Source organism: Pinus tabuliformis, chromosome 4_1, assembly GCF_031772625.1.
Source record: "Pinus tabuliformis cultivar Carrire ecotype Pingquan chromosome 4_1, CPIR1, whole genome shotgun sequence".
Classification (NCBI taxonomy): domain Eukaryota; kingdom Viridiplantae; phylum Streptophyta; class Pinopsida; order Pinales; family Pinaceae; genus Pinus; species Pinus tabuliformis.
Window position 1 is genome coordinate 230,497,008 of NC_142303.1, and position 16,244 is coordinate 230,513,251.

Below are 16,244 nucleotides of genomic sequence, written 5' to 3' on the forward strand. Positions count from 1 at the left end.
ATTAGTTTTTGTTTATAGTAAGTAATTTTAAATTTAATTTTTTTTAATGAATAAGTAGAGTTATTAGCAAAAAAAAATTGTAAAGACAAGAAAATAAACAATAAATTTCACATTTTTGGACCAAACTTTTAAGTTGTAGAGAAACATTTAAGCATTGTGCTTAGTGGTAGATAAACACTATTCACTTAGCTAAACATCATTGAAAGTTGAGACAAGTGGTTTGACAGGCCATCAAATTTCAATAAACAACGGATTTGATGATTTATACACCACTACATAGCCGAGTGGTTAGTATTCTTCCTAGTCGTGTTAAATAGGAACTCTCACGGTGTAGGATGGAACCCACTCTCTTTGGATAAACCGTTTTCAGATTTGTGTGATGGACTTTTTAATCTTAGCAATAATTTCACCAAAGAACTTCACGACTATTTAGGATTTTTCATTGTGTTCCATAACTATTTGAGAACTTTTAGGATTTTTCATTGTGTTCCATGACTATTTGAGAACTTTGAGGGTAATGTCACTTTGCATAATATTTAAATGGAATTTTTATGGTGTATAATGGAACTTATTTTCATGTTTATGTAGATTAAAGAATTTGTAACGCTTTGTAGTAATAATAATAATAAAAAATAAAAATTAAGAAATATGATTAACTAATATTGTTTATATTAACATATATACACTTAATATATATGTTTATTTTATATATATGTATGTATGTTTTATTTTTTATTTTATTAATATATATTTTTTATAATTAAATTTACTAAAATATGTTTTTAATATAATAATAAAACTAAAAGCAAAAAATTAGTAACTAATAAAAATGGAAGTTACTAAACAGCGCATAATAAGACCCCAACCAATCACCTTACAAATAAATAAATTTAAATAATGATAAAAAATAACAAAAAATGATTTCCCAATGTTAAACTATGGATAAGCAGCGTAAATTTCTGTAAAAAACAAATTAATACGGAGTCAAAAAGAAAAACTGAATACGTAATTCCATGCAGCGTATAATAATAATAATAAATTGAACTTCTAAGTAAAAATTAATAAAAATAAATTATAAAAATAGTAAGAATAAGTAAATTAACCAAAGTAAAAAACAATAAAATAAGCAAAAGTTTAATTAAGAAAAAATGTTGAATTAAGTAAAACCTTAAGAAAAGAAATAAAAGTTATGTTGAGACATGGATTGTGTGCATTTGGATGACAAGCATTATTCATTGGCTCTTTTGGAAGGATAGCGTTGCCAAAGAAATGATTCCATGACATTAGTAGTTGATTGAGGGTTAGAGAGTGGCAAGTAGTACAAAGATTATGTGCAGTTGAGGTTATGATTAGGTAGAGAGTCTTCCACAAAACATTATTGTGGTCAGCTGGATGAGTAGCGTTATAACTCCGAAATAACTAATAAAATATATCCTCGCCCCAATTAAATTTCTCTACTAATGGTTTCAAAAATATAAATAGTTAAATTATTGTACGTTCATTATTAATCATATAAATTGGTCAAAATACTATTATGATTTATAAAAATGGTTTAAAAGTAAAACTGTACAGACAAAACTTTGTTTTCCAATATTACACATGAATAAATATATTTGAAAAGTAGTACTAGCGCCTTGTCCCTTCCCAGTATGGTGGGCACAAGATAACATGACAAAATGCAAAGTAATAAATCTCAATGACATATTGTAAAAATTACCAAATCCCCAAACTATACATTTATGGCTCCTGTTCAATGCTATGTAATGCTTCCTTCCAAATTAATACATACGAAACACGCCAAGTGGCAGTGCTGATTATTAATTTCAATAATGAAAAGAATGTTGAGAAACCAAGTGAAGTACACCGTATCTACAAGGTATTTGGCCATCAAAGTGGAAAGTCTCAACACTCTTCCACGGCCCTGGGTGTTGTTGGGTTCTCATTCCCAATGATTCTTCGGAACGACAGGGACTTTGAAAGCCTTGAGACTCTTCCACGGCCCTGGTTGTTGTTGGGTTCTCATTCCCAGTGATTCTTCGGAAACAACAGGCAAACCAAGTTAGGATAAAACATAGAGGTCTATTTGGCTTTCACAGAATCACCTTGTGACGCAACTAGACACAGAGATAAGCAATACCCCTCGCGTTTCATGAAGAATACAGCCACTGTTTTCCACCATCCATATCAGCTGTAAAATCAATCCTTGGCAGGGCAAAGTTTTGCATCAATTCTCTGACTAATATGTCTATACAATTCCTCCGATGCTAATGCTCATTGAAGTAGAAACCAGTAAACCCTAGCTTTCAACTATCCTCGGCTCTCGGATGAATCCGCTTGCTCAATGTGAATATTTCTTCTACCATCATCTGGACTCGGTGGAATGACCTTCTTGCCTTTGCTTAAGAGCCTTTTGAATGAACGGAGCCGAATGCTGGGGGATTTAAGCGATTGCCCATTTGGCGAAAACATCTGTTGGTCATCGCTGCAGAGTAGCCTGGGAGAAGAAAAACTGTCCATTCTTCGGGGTATATCAATGATGATTTTGTCGAGGTTTTACGAGAAGTCGATGCCACCCCTTGGTCGAAGACCATGGAGTTCGACATGGAAGAAACCCTGTTTTGGGTTGCCCAGAAAAGCATGTGGGTGGGATAAGTTGGAGACTGCAGAACCTCTTCATGTCTACACGAAGGGCAGAGGTCGGGTTCCATGGAAACCGATGCGTTGCCCTCTGAAACGGTGGGCAGAGACACCTGATGATTTGTTTCAGAGGCGCCCCCCAACGCTGCCTCCTCGTTGCTTACTAGAACCACGACAGAATCGGCGGCCGTGTCGGTCAGGGCACTGGATCGACACAGCGGACAAGTCGAGTGCGATTGCAGCCACATGTCTATGCAATCGATGTGGAAACTGTGGTGGCATTTGGGGAGCTGTCTCGCCTTCTCGTTCTCTTCAAATTCGCACAAACAGACGGCGCATTCAAGCCCCTCCTTGTGACTCTCCGACTGATAGACGAACACGGGAATCGCTTCTATAGCCGACTTGCTGAGGCCGACTCTTTGGAGCCTCAGGGGATCCTGCTGTTCAACAAATTCAAGACGGCGGCGTCGGGAAGAACCCCTGCGCCACAAGAAGTAGCGCGCGTAGATCAAGAAACCGAAAGCGAAGAGAACGACCGCGAACGGAAGTAGAATGGCGACAAACATGATTTTGCTGCCAATGGCCATCGCCGTCGAGTAATTAGCTGCATTATCCCCTGCATTATCCCCGTAATAGTTATCGTTCCTGTTGAAGTTATCGTAAGAATCCATGGCCGGATGCGAACTGGACATTACAAGCGTTCTCGGTGATTGCTGTGATTCTGTAATGCTCGAGTCGACTCAGAGGCTGCCTTATATGCAAAAGAAAGGCGTCGGGCGTCAATAGGTTGAAAGGCAGAGGGAAATTCCAAGAAGGCGGCTGTGAGCCGCGTGCCCTAACCGTTCTTTTTCTTCGATCCCCGCTGACCGCTGATCATGGTCTCTATCTTCCTGGAAATCGAATTCGATTCCGCCCACATTACGACACTAAATTGCGAATCGCGCTTCACCGCAACTTCCAGCTGTGATGTTCGACGCGGCTACTACAACATTCAATTCGTAACGAGGGTGTCTTTTGGCTGTCTCTATCGGAGCAGTGGACTCTATGCGTTTTTATTGTTATGGTTCTTATTTTCGTTATAGGATGTAGGGTTGAATTTAGGGTTATGTGATTTATATTAAGTTTTTCGAGATTTATAAGGAAATCACATCATAGGTTTTGTGATTTTGAAATTTTTTTAAAAAATAATATGTATTTTTTTGGTGTTTAAAATGTTTGTTTTTCAAATTTTTGTAATATTATATATTTTTATTATATTTTTGAAATTATAAATTTATTTTAATTTCAAATAATTAAGTGAGAAATTTAATATGGAAATTTGTTTTTTGAATGTAAAATTTATACTAGTAGAAATTTGAAACTCTCAACTTATTTGATAAATCTAAAATTAAAATAAATCAATATATATAAATTTATTTTTATTTTTATTTAACCAAATTAAAATATTGCTTTACCTAACTTTATTATTATTATAAATTAAAAAAAAACACTTAAAATGTGTAAATAACCAATTTTAAACTTATCATTAAAAAAAATATCTTTCTTTATTAAGTTTTAAACAAAACTAATTAAAATATATTACACAAAAAATTAAAACATCTTGATTATATTGGTCAACTAAACGAAACTCCGAGGATACGTTTTCATGATGTTGACATTCTGACATTTCCTTATTGATATCCTTGACCTCACTCATGACGAAATATTAAATCGGACGACAATGGCAGCGATTTGAACTAAATTTTGTGCTGAGTCACACACATGTGAACCTTCGGCTTAATGTCAAATATCTCCGGTAAGCCTTGCGACCGTGTATTTAATAAATAAAAAAAAATATTATTTTTATAAAATTCTAATTGTATTTAAAATAAATTTTAAGTAAATAAGTAATAAATATGAGTGTTTGGGTTTGGAGTATATTTTAAAATTGTTTTGTTTCGTTAAGAGGTTATCTTCTTTGTACATAAGGAAACAAGAAAAGGACCCTCGCAGGAGTAAATGCCTAGCCCCTTAAGGACCACCAATTGATAATTATAGGTGGCTTGGTTGAATAACAATGATGAGTCAACCTGCATTTGTTGTTAGCAGCTAGTGATGGTTGTCCCACTGCTGGTTTGACAACTAAATTATGATAGGTTTTCCCATTATTTAAAAAAAATACGAGTGTTATTTATCCTTAGTTAATGCAAATTATTAATTTAACATTATAAAAATTTGATAGTACTTAATTTTAGATTTATTTGTTTATCAATAAGTGGAGTTATTAGCAAAAATAATTGTAAAGACAAGAGAATGGAGAATGGGTTTCACATCTTTTGGCGAAACGTTTAAGTTGTGGGGGGACATTTAAGCATTATGCTTAGTGGTGGGTAAACACTATTCACTCAACTACACATCATTGAATGTTGAGATAAGTGGTTTGTAGGATTTGATGATCTATACGCCATCCATCACTGCATTCAATGCTACATAGCCAAGTGGATAGTATTCTTCCTAACGTTGTTAAATAAGAACTCTAACTGTGTATGGTGGAACTCACTCTCTTTGGATGAGCATTTCTCACATGTGTGGATGGGCTTTTTAATCTTGGTGATAATTTCGTTCTCTGTAAATCAAAGAACTTCACAACTATTTAGGAACTTTCACTTTGTTTCATGACTATTTGAGAACTTTGAGAGGTAATGTCATTTTGCATAGTATTTAAATGGAGTCCCACTATGTATGATGGAACTCACTTTCTTGTGTGGATAGATTTTTTAATGTTGGTTATAATTTCACCTTATGTAGATCAAATAACTTCACAACTATTTAGAAACTTTCGATTTGTTTCACTATTTGAGAACTTTGAGAGGTAAGGTCACTTTTCGTGGTATTTAAATGTTATCAAGACAAGAGGGAGGAATTTGTTACAAGTGTTTGAAGATGCTATTGATCTGTAAATTGTCATGGATATTCCAAAGGACAGTTCGTCACAACAAATTTGATAATATTATATTAGAAGTCTGAAATTTTGCATTATCACAGATTAATTAAATTTCTAGATCTGTAGATTTAACTGTAATTAGTGCATGCATGTGAATGGAAATGATGCAAAAAATACAGAACGACAAAATAAAAGCTCACACACACATAAGACACTAGATATGCTCTAGGAAACCCTTTCGAGAGAAAACCCAACAGAAAGGTGAGGTCACTATGCTCTCTTTCTCTATATGGAAATATAGCTATAGGTACAAAGAAGGATGGCTTGTGGCCCATGGGATGATATAGTGCAAAACGCCTCTCCGTGTTCTATACCTCCTGTCCCTCTTGGCTATTTTTGCTAAGTTATAGAACAAATGCATTCAAAAGAATGAAATGTCTCTTCCTCCTAGTGACTTGGTTATAACGCAGCTTGATAATCTACTAGTGGTTAAGTTTGACTGCATCAACTCTTAACCAGAGTTACAATATAGACTCTTCTAGAGTCTTTTACATCACAATAACGTGGCTAGCCCCTTTTTCCATGAATAATGGGTGCTGACATGACATCCTCTCAAACCATGGTGGTGAAACCAGGAAGGTCAACTTTAAGTGGCATAACTTTTGCATACGGACTTTGATTGACATGCTTCTTTCGCCATTGGAAAGATGTATGTGTGAATAATAGTATTAAAATGTATAGACTAAAAAAACAAATTTTTACCCCAAAAAAATGTCATTTGATGCCTCAAAATGCTCCCGGAAGGTTTCATACCCCATTTTGCTAAACTGGGTCTTGTTGGTAAAAAGGGTCATGCGAGCTGATTCCTCCACTTCTTCCACTATGAATGCATCGAGATGGATCCCAAACAATATAATGATCCAATAGGGATCACACCTCCTAATTTTGGGAGGATTTTGGTCCCCAAAGCTTCTACTAAATGGGGCGAGGAAAGTTTTCCTCCACCTTCTCTCTGATGTTCCATTTAGCTTTGCCTATAAGTTGTCCCTTCAATCCAATCTGCCAAAGGTCATGTTGCCCCTGTCTTGTAGTTCTGGACCTCTTCTACAAAACTATATTTTTTGTCAACTCTGCCTAAGCATCTGGTGCCAAATCCTCCACAAAAGGTAGGACCTGTTCCTCTTGTTGATCTAGCACGAAAGACTCATAGAGTTTTAAATTCTCTACATTCACAACTGAGTAAATGCACATATATGGTGGTAAACTAAGTCGATAGGAATTATCACCCACTTTTTCTCGTATCTCAAAGGGACCATACCTCAAAGTCTTAATTTTCTTACCAAGTCCCTGCAACCTCTCCTTATTTAGTTGTAGCCATACTCTGTCTCCCACCTTAAATGGTTCCTCTATTTTGTGTTGATCATGTCTGACCTTATACTTCTCATGTGACTTATGTAGTGTTTATTGTACCTGTAGATGGATCTACTTGATCTTCTTTATAATTTTTTCATCCCTTAAAGCATGTCTTGTAAGATATTCCCTCACTCCTCCTTGCTACCCATATGTAATATCCAAAGGTGAAGGTGGAAAATATTCAAAACAAATTTGAAATGGGGACTTTCATGTAGAAGTGTGGACTAATCTATTGTAATAATTTTGTATATATACTGGATTTTCATCCCAGGTCTTTGGATGCTTCTGGTTATATCCCCTGAGAAGTTGCACTAAAGTCCTGTTGACTACTTTTTTCTACCCATCTGTTTGTGGATGGAATGTTGTACATCTCTTCAAATTTGTGTCCATCTTCTCCCACAATGTAGTCCATAATGCACTGAGAAATCTTGTATTCCTATATGAAATTATGCTCCTTGGTATCCCAAAGTGCACCCAGACCTATCTTTTTATAGGGAATTAGAACACAAATCTTGTTGAACTTGTCAACTACCATGAATAAGTAGTATGTCCCTTCGTGATTGTTGGTAAACCTCAAACAAAGTCCATGGAAATGATTTCCCAAGGACGAGTAGGTACATGTAAGGGATGATATAGACCTTGTTTCCTATTGCTAGGCTTGTTGGTACAACAAAACATGCATCCTCTTATGAACCTAGCTACCTTCTCTTGCATCTTGGGCCAATACATATACCTCTGTAAGTTAGCCATGATCTTCCCTACACCAAAGTGCCCTGTAACTTTAGAGGTGTGAACCTCTCTAATCAGCTATAATCACACACCTTTAGGAACACATAGCTTATCCAACCTGCAAAGTAACCCATCCTAGAGATGGTAGACAATAGTGTTGTCACCATTGTGCACACGACTATGACTCTACAATTGCTCATACACCTCCTTGAAGTCCTAATCCTCTAAATATGCCTCTCTATATGCATCATGGGTGAATGGCTCCATGTGCATAAGAGTCCCCAAAGTTGTGATCTTTGATGTGGGTGGCATTGAAAGCATGTTGGTCAACTTGTTTGTGATTTCCTTGTTATACTTGATCACCAAATGAAACTGTAGTAAAAACCCCATCCACTTGTAATGCCTCATCTGTTGTAGCTTACTCTAGGCCTGCAAGTACTGTAACGACTAGTGATATGTGTGGATTACTATCTCCTTTTCCATAAGTTAATGCTTCCACTTCTTCACAACTTTCACCATGGGATAGAGCTCCTTGTCGTAGGTAGCGTAGTTAAGAATTGCCCCATGATATACTTCAGAATGGTAGCATACAGGTATTCCTCCCTGCATCAAGACAACTCCCATAGCATACCCACTCACATCTATCTCCACTTCAAAGGGTCGCAACAGGTTTGGTAAGGCTAGAACTGGTGCTTGACTAATCTTCTTCTTTAGCTCCTCGAAAGCCTTCTACTAACCTTTTCCCCACTGGAAACTCTTGCCACTTGTTGTTATGGCATGGAGTGGTGTTGCTACCACTAAAAAGGAGGTTATGAATTTCCTTAGGTACTATGCTACCTCAATGAAAATCTTGACCTTAGAAACATTAGTAGGCACATACCATTTCATGATGGCCTCCATCTTGGAAGGATTTATCTTCAATTCTCCTCCACTGATCACATGCCTTAGATACACCAAAGACTACTGTGCAAACTCACACTTCTTAAGATTTTCTAGCAGCTGGTGCTCCTTCAATGTTTCCAGTACCTCCATCAAATGTCAAATGTGGTCCTCCCAAATAGAACTATATACCAATATATCATCCAAATAGAAAATAACAAATGAACCTATAAAAGGGCGCAATACACCATTCATCAATCTCATAAACATAGTTGGTGCATTACATAGGCCAAATGGCATGACTAACCACTCATACAAAACTTGCCTAGTTTTGAAGGCGGTCTTCCAGGTATCTTCTTCTTTGACTCAAACCTGGTGATATCCAAACTTCAAGTCCAGCTTGGTGAAGTATTTTTCTTGTTGCAACTGATCCAACAGATCATCTATTTTGGGCATGGAGTATCTATTCTTGAGCGTGATTTTGTTCAACACTGTGTAATCTATACACATTTGCCAATTCCCATTTTTCTTTGGCACAATGATGATGGGTGACCCACATAGTGATGTACTTGGTCGAATGACACCTTGTTCTAGCAGTTGCTACTACTATTTCTTCACCTCACTTACTTCTATAACAAACTACATGTACAACCTAATATTTGGCAATGGGGACTCTGGCAATAGTTGGACCTCGTGCTCCACTTCTCTCTTAGGTGGTAACCCTTTAGTCTCTTGGATAACATCTATGTATGCATGTAAAAACTCCTCCAATTGTTGTTTATGTTTCTTAGTACATGCCTTCAGGGATGTTGTGCCTCTTATTGACTCCCCTTCATACTAAATTTCTCTTAAAAACACTAAAACATACTTCTTGCTAGAACTGATCAATTTCTCGGCTTGGTTGGAACTTACCAGTGAAATTTTTGATTTACCTTTGTGTGTGTTGATTATGAACGATTTTCCATCCTTGACGATTCAATGTTGCTTTGGTCTCCTCATGAATATTGCATCTCACGTGTACATGTATGGAATCCAAACACAACTCCACATACATATAAAGGGAACTACATCTATATCTACTTCATTAATAAAAGCGACATTGATAGCAAATCTAATTTTGTGTTGTTTTGTTACCTTCAACTCTACATCCTATTTACCCATCCTAGTGGATATGGATTTGGATGATTAGGAACTTCCAGCGCCAACTTCTTGACCAGCTCTGCTGGAATGAGATTTTCCTGCTGCCTTGAGTCAAATAGAGCATCAATATTTGTCTTCTTGACCAATATATTTATATGGAAGAGTTTGGTCATTTTTTCTTGTCTTGTTGCTGAAGGCTACTCAGATTCACCTCCTTCTGCACTGACATACAAAAAATCTTCTCATCCATGTCTGAGACGCTTTTAATGGTCTATACTTAAAAACTTGAAGATTTGAACAAATTACAAGTGAAATTTTATATGCGTTTTTGGTAATGGATCAAGTTGCTAAACACATAAACAAGTGATGTTTAAACACAATTAACAACCAAAACAAAGACAAAATACCATATCAGAAACACATAACAAGAAACATGATAAAGGAGTTCACCCCTCCTAAGCTACATCTCTTGGTCCAGCTTCCAATGCAGGGCCTCTTTAATTGAGTGCTCAATTTTGTATTTTCATGGCTTTACAATGCTCATAATGTAATACAAATGTCTCCAATGGATCCATAACTGTCAAAAATCCCCATCTGGGTTCTTTCAGCACCTCATTTGGCCAAAAATTGAGAAAGGTATGCATATTACAAGTTTTTTCCCAATTCCATAGCTAATCATCCTACAATTCGACCCAAATCTGGCTTGAGCGGCCCAAACCTGGAACCGACATGCAAACCTGGCCTACAATCTCGCTCGATGGGTGAATTTTTAGACAGTTAAACTGTCCATTAACCTCCCAGTTCCAAAAATCGTGGTCGTATGGGGGCCACATGCCTAGGTACTGGGACTAATCGCCTGCCCTCGTTGGTTGGGCCCCCAACAGCTGGCGCTTGGTCATATCGTTCCCATAAAACCCAAGCCTGGTGCCAATGCGTGCTGAGGGCTTATCTTTGACAGACTTGGTCATGTGGCTATAGGCCTTGGCACTAGACCCCGTTGTTACCACCTTCTCCTTATCGCTAAGAGCCATGCCAGTGGTCATGTGAATGTGCATGCGACTGTGGTCTGGCCCCTTGTCAAAGCACTTGCGACTGGCCCCCCTTTGCTCTCTTCCTGCGGTTCCGTTGAGGTTCATGAAACCACGGGGTTGGTCCCTTGGGGCTGGCCCCCATTTAACTTGCCACGGTTCTCCACGATGGTTTAGTATGGTGTTGGGATTGTGACATGGGTCTAGGGATAAGCCTTGGCCCTTGGTACCACTCCTTGGTTCCAAGGGTGCGGGTACTGGGGTTGGGGCTTAGCCCCGACCCCAACATCCAACCGTATTTGTGGTTCATTTTAAATAAAATTTGAAACCTTATGTTTTCAAGAAACAATGTGTTCGCACGTTGGTTGAGGCCTATGGTGCTTGATGCTTGGTCACAGGTTTTAATCCAGTGGGCATATTGACCCCTCAACAAAATTTTGACCTACCACAGGAGGCCACGTGGAAACCTCCAATTGGCCCTCGTGGCTCTCCCCCATTGGTCCACCTAATTACACTGTCAACCCAATTATAATAATAAAAATTCGAATCCACAACATTAAATTAAATTATGAGCCAATCAAATTTTGAATTTTTGTACCAATCAGGAGTGGTCAAGTGGCAACCTGCCACTGGCCCAAAATGTACAATTACCCTATCAATTCTGCAATTTTTTGCCTGTTTGAGAATTGGATCAAAACACTATATCGGGATCATACAATATCAGTTTTGAGTGAAATAAGTTGCATTGGATTCAGATCACCAAGATATATCCAATTGTATAGTTCTTAAGCTCTTTCAAACACTTTGGATTTTGAGCACTAAATTGATCCCCTGGATCACTCCTCCCCATTAGAAGCTTTTGGACCTCCAAAAGCTCATTTTCCATTAAAAAGTGGATGAGGGTACAGTTCCCTCACCCTTCTAACTTCAATCCATTTGGCTTTGTTTGTTTTTGTCGCTTTGAGCTCCTCATGAAGGTACTTCACTTTTGAGGTTTTTGTCTTTTTGTCAAAGATAGGACCTTCTTGCAATTCTTCAATATCTTTAGATGAGAAAACTTCTATTAAAGAAATCTTAACATTCTCTCCTCGATCTTCAATAAAAGGAGACTTATTCAATTTCAAGTTCACTTCACCTTGAACATTGTAGTCATAACAATGCTTAGCATGTCTAGCCTTGCACTTGACTTGAGGCTTTACCAAATGTGATCGGCATCGCCATGCTCCTCGATGCCAAAACATTATGAAACCCACAAGAAGATATTTTAGAACCAATGTCCCATTTGTAAAATAGTTTTTTCTTCTTGATCTTTGCATTCTTTAACACTGGCATCTTATTCATACTAATGTTCAACAATGATGCATTCTGTTGCAAATGAACTTCATGTTGTTTTCCTCTTTTAGGAGCCAACATGTTAGACCCCTGAAACATCTTATCACATGGATTAACGACCTCAATGAAATCAGATTTCAAACTTGATTCATATCCTTGAAATACTTCATATTCATCAACATCTTTATGTCTAATCATCAACAACGTAAAAATCTGACTAGCATTTACAAACCTCTTCATTTGTCTAGCATTCACAAGAGATAAATTCAAATTATTGCTATGTTATCTAACAATGTACTCAATCCCATTTTTAAAGAAGTGATATTTGTTCTCATGGCGATGAAAGATGGATTTCTTGTCATATAAGTATGGGCTTCCCAAAACAATCCCACAAATGTCAAGTGGTACGACATTAAGCTCTACCTCATCAATAAAATTTACAGTGATGGAAAATATAAGTATGCATTTTCTTGTCACTTGCAACTTGGCATTGTCACATACCCAACCCAAAGTATAAGGTTTAGGATGAGGAATGGTTTCCAAATTTAGTTTCTTGACAATGTCTTTTGAAATGAAGTTTGCTTGTGAACCACTATCAAACAAAGTATCTACCTTGTTATTTTTTGTGATGATTCTAATATGGAACAACTCTATTCTTTCTCTTTCATTTTGAGTTTCAATGGGTTTTCTAGAAGAAATAGTACTTGCAATTGAATCCTTACCTTTCAATCCCATGGCTATGATTTTTGTTTCATCTCCAGAATTAGATCCTAGATCTTGTTGTGTAGTTGCAACAATCTTTTCTTTCTCCTTCTTGTTAAACATTTTGGCTCTCATCTCAGGATGAATTTTCCAACAGTGATCTTCATCATGGCCTTCTTTACAATGTTTACATGTGAGCTTTTCTCCTTATTTCTTAACTGAAGCATTCTTCTTATCGTTTCCTTTAAACTTCCCTTTTCCTTTGTCCCTAGACCTGAATGATTTCTCACTAATTTCTTCATAAACATTTTTCCCTCTTTCCACTAAATGAGTTGCCTGTACACAAACTTCATCTAGTTTTTAAGGGTTAAACATGAGAATGGTGTGTCTCAAGTAACTATGTAATCCTCCAATGTATTTGAGCAAAGTATCTTGAGAGGACAAATCTGTACCCAAAATCAAAGCTCTTTTTCTGAATTCTTGAATATAACTTTGCACATTTTGACCTTTACCTTGCCTAAAGTTTTGCCAATCCATGATGGCTTTTTTCATGCATGCTAATGGATAAAATTGCCTTCTTATTGCAACAACAAAATCATTCCAATATGATAAATCCTTACAATGTTTATTCATGTCCTCTTTTGTTTTGGATTCACACCAAATTAGTGTTGCACCTTCCAATATAAGAGAAGCAAGTTGAATCTTGGTCTCATCATCTTTGATCCTTTATCACCTGCAATACACTTCAATCTGATGAATCCAATTATCTAATTTCTCAGAATCTACGTTGTTGAAGAAAAGGGTAACTAGGTTCGGTATTTATCAATGTAATTTTGATCTTTGTACTTGTCAAGAAAAAGAATTATTATTTTTATAAATTATATGAATGAGTTTCTTGCTCATTCTATAGGTCTAGGAAAGTTAAAGAATCAAAATTATATTGAAGAGTTCTTCTTGAGCATTTATGTAATGAACATGAGTCAACCTGGTGTCAAGTAGCCCTCCAAGATAAGCACCATCCTTCAAAGAAGAAGCCTGCAAGCAAAACAATGAAGAGAACCTCATGTCAGCCTCAAAATTATATATATAACTATAATGTCAGCTCAATAAACAGACACAATGTTTCACTCTGTATGTCGGTTCATTTATGGCGACGTAACTACTATAAATACCCAGCTGGGGTATCCACAAAACACAAAAGAATATTCGTACACCTCTAAAATTTTGTATGGTGCAAGAAGCTCTGAAATTTTTGGATTTCGGATAGTGCAAGAAGTATAGGGGGTACAAGATCTCGGATGTCTCAGGGATGATTGCAGTAAGGAATCTAGAATACCTACAATGTTTTGAAGGGTTGTTACAGTATGTATTTCGGAAGTTAGTCCACCATTTTTTCGGCTTCCTTATAGTCTCACATTCATCACTATAACAACATAACAGTCTCGGCATACTTCTGAATGGAAGGGTCCTTGATGACCCCCAAACTTGGTAACATTTTGGGCTCATTTGGCCTAATTATCCTTGTTCAATCCTTCATTTTTCATAACTTATGCATTATTTTTTAGTATGTTTATGTCATTTGTACGAATAAGGGTAGTCACTCTTCCTAGGTGGCTAACACATGTTCATTTCAGGATTTTTTGACACATGTTGGAGCAAAACCGAGCAGAAATGGGCTAGGAGACAGCCAAGCTTGGGTTGAGGATTCGTAGGGGGGTTGTCTATGGCATTAAATAGCCTCCCTCGGGATCTTCACCCCCAACTCCTAGCTCCAAAGGCCACCAAAACCGGATCTAGAAGGCAACCAAACAGATTTTTTGGAAGGAGCTGTTCACTCACAGTTTGGGCAGCCAAGTCCCATAGATTTAGGAGGCCAGCTAGGACCTCGTGGTGTATAAATGTTAAGGCCTCAGCCTTCGAAAGGGACTTTTGGAAAACTCTTGCATATTCTGCACTACAATGCTGCTAGCTCTATTTTGTTCTCTTGTAGCCATTGTTGGCATAACTCTTGACTTATGATTTTTTTTGATAATGAGAAGCAGTCAGATTTGATATCAGCTCTGAGTTTTCTATAGGAGCCATAGCTCTCGGGGTTGGGCCCAACCTGAGAGCCTAGGGCCTCCTTCTTTGTATTGTTATCCTTTCTTTATGCATTGTGATTCTCCTCTTATGCATTTGAAACGTGTTTCTGTTGAGCAAGATTTAGTTGTGTTGGTTAAATAGGTCACTGTTGATAAATAGAATTGCTTCAGATGTGTAGAGTAGATTGGTAGAATAATAACAGATAAAGCTCCAAGGAAAAGGGTTGTCTACACTCTCAGTTTCACCTCTCCCTTATTGGATCAGGGGCTGGAATTGTAGAAACAGAGCTGCCCTATAAAAACACTAGTTTGCTTGACCATGCAATCTTTGGTGTAATGTCTTCATTTGTAGAAGTTAGTCATGCGTTCAGACCTTTTGAGATGTTTCTTTGCTTAAGTGCTGCACATGGTTCTCTTTAGAAATAAAGCTGTTGTTCATTGGTTTCGTTGACAGTTAGAATAGATTAGCTAAGATTTTGATTGTGTGCAGGACTTGGTTGATTTGGTTAAGTGTACACCGTGCAGGGCATCTCCATCACTCTCTCATCCACCTAAGCTTCGTCCAGGCCAGCTGCTCCATCTCCAAGTTAGGTTCCTCGTCTCACAACTACTCTTCTGCCCACGTAACCCTACCTTCTTACTCTTCCATTGTCTTAGCCTTCTTTAAGTCAAGTTAGCTTTCCACACCCTCTCATCACTTCATCCATCAGTCACTGGGTCATTTCAGACCTCTACCATACCTCCCTATCCATTCATGCATCCTCTCTCACTCACCCATCCTCCAAAATCCAATTTTAGAACATCCTGTAGAAATTTTTGAACATCCTGTAGAAATCCCTGAAACATCCTGTAGAACCCCTGCAGACTTCCTGTAGAAGCTCACAAGTGAGGTTGCTGGATAGCCAAACTTTGTGAAACTCTCTGGAAGGGTGTTAGGGACTCCTTAGACCCTCTCCAAACCTTCCCAACCTTTTCCAATCATTTCTCTTCCTTGATCCACCCCCTGCACAGTAAAAAGCCAGTTAAAAGCACATGCATGATAATTCTAATAACTTAGTCTAGACACATGTATTTTACCTTCATAGAAGTAATGGCATCTCTTTCAATAGTTTGCATTCTCGCCTCTGCATCAGTAGGACTAGCTGGTAGAATTAGTGTTTGCTAGGGTTTATGTTACTTTTTTGGCTTTCAGTTTCTTTCTGCAAGTAGAACAGCTTCCTTTGAGTTAGCTTCCATCAGTTAAAAAGCTTCTTCTAAGAGCTCATAGAAGTTGGCTTAAGCCCCTAGCGGACTTGTGCCAGCTGACCAAGTGACAGCTGCGGCAAGAGCTAGTACTTGTGCATACAGCACCGTCGCTTCCAAGTTTGTTACGAACTACCG

General features: G+C 37.6%; 1 pseudogene; it reads right to left on the reverse strand.

Moving 5' to 3' along the window:
* Positions 1-2,127: 2,127 nt before the first annotated feature.
* Positions 2,128-3,405, reverse strand: LOC149175081 (RING-H2 finger protein ATL60-like; annotated as a pseudogene).
* Between the last annotated feature and the right edge of the window lie 12,839 nt (positions 3,406-16,244).